The sequence below is a fragment of the Rhagoletis pomonella genome, unplaced genomic scaffold (genome assembly GCF_013731165.1).
Source record: "Rhagoletis pomonella isolate Grant_MI unplaced genomic scaffold, Rhpom_1.0 Rhpom_scaffold_00876, whole genome shotgun sequence".
Classification (NCBI taxonomy): Eukaryota; Metazoa; Arthropoda; class Insecta; order Diptera; family Tephritidae; genus Rhagoletis; species Rhagoletis pomonella.
Window position 1 is genome coordinate 49,531 of NW_023459430.1, and position 1,905 is coordinate 51,435.

The window sequence follows — 1,905 nt, forward strand, 5'->3', positions numbered from 1 at the left end:
TGACGTGGGTGCCAAGACGCGTATGCTCTGACTGTTTGTGTGATGACAGTAAATACTTCGTTTTGTCCTCGTTAACCACCAGACCCATTCGCCTTGCTTCTCTATAAAATCGAGAGAAGGCAGAACAGACGTAGTCCTTGTTTGTACCGATAATATCGATGTCGTCGGCATACGCCAACAATTGTACGCTCTTGTAAAGTATTGTGCCTGAGCGGTTCAGTTCTGCGGCTCTTATTATCTTCTCCAACATCAGATTAAAGAAATCACACAAAAGAAGGTCCCCTTGTCTTGTTGTGCCTTTTCTATTCTGACGGAGCTGGTGGTATTGCTCAACGTCGTTTTACACAGCCGTATTAGTATCGCGGGGATACCAAATTCAGACATCGCTGCATAGAGGCAACTTCTCTTCGTGCTGTCGAAAGCGCCTTTGAAATCGACAAATATATGGTGTGTGTCAATCCTATTCTCGCGGGTCGTTTCCAAGATTTGGCGTATTGTGAACACCTGATCTATGGTGGATTTGTCAGGCCTAAAGCCACACTGATAAGGTCCAATCAGTTCGTTGACGGTGGGCTTCAGTCTTTCGGACAATACACTCGATAAGACTTCTTAACCTATGCTTAGAAAGCTGATTCCGCGGTAGTTGGCGCGTATTGCGGGGTCGCCTTTCCTGTGGTTTGGGCAGAGCACACTTAAATCCCAGTCGTCGGGCATGCGTTCATCTGACCATATTCTGCATATGAGCTGATGCATGCACCTCATCAGCTCCTCACGCCGTACTTGAATAGCTCGGTTGGCAGGCCGTCAGCTCCAGCAGCTTTGTTGTTTTTCAGCTGCGTACTCGCTATTCGTAACTCGTCATAGTCAGGCGGTGGGACAGCTACCCCATCATCATCGACTGGGGACTCGGGTTCGTCTTCTTAACTACTTTCAGCGCTGCTACCATTCAGTAGGTTGTAAAAGTATTCACTCCACAATTTAAGTATGTTCGGACATCGGTCACTAGGTCGTTGTTCTTACAGGAGTTCGCCCCTGTCTTGAAAAATTCCGTAGGTTGCCTAATCTTCCTGTCGGCCAGCATCTCAAGCTCTTCGCGATCACGTATTTCAGCCTCTCTCTTTTTATTGCGGCAAATACGTCTCGCTTCCATTTTATGTTCCCTATAACGGTCCCACATGGCTCGCGTTGCGCCCAATCGCAGCGTGGCCCTATAGGCGGCGTCCTTTTTCTCTGCGGCTTCTTGGCACTCATCGTACCAGTTTTTCATTCGGGCTCGCTGAAATCCAACTTCTTCTTCGGCGGCGGTACTTAATGAACGGGAAATGTGGTTCCACTGCTCGCGTATGTCGGATTGTTGAAGAGTGGTCTCAGAGAACAGGTATGTGATCGAGTGGCGAATAAATTGGACGTCTGTTGTGATTGCTGCTTTTCGACGTTAAGCTTCCCTTGCGGTGCGTATCTTGGCTACGACAAGATAGTGGTCCGAGTCGATGTTTGGCCCTCGGACTGTACGTACGTCTAAAACGCTTGAAGAATGCCTTCCGTCTATCACAACATGATCGATTTGGCTTCTCGCCATGTAGCTTGGTGGATCTTTTTATGTTGGAACCTAGTACTACATATGACCATGTTTCGGGCCCAGGCGAAGTCGATCAGCCTCAGTCCGTTATCCGTCGTTTCGTCGTGGAGGCTGAATTTTCCGACAGTGGCGCCAAAGATCCCTTCCTTGCCTACCTTGGCATTAGAATCGCCGAAGAATCTCGCTTTGAAGCGGATTGTGGCTAGACATTCGTCCACCGGCAGAACGCCAGTACTCGGCGACGCAGTCTCCGTCCTACCACGGAATACGGAATCAGCTAGCAAAAATCAGTATTGAATGAATTACTGGCATTTTTTCTGCCTACA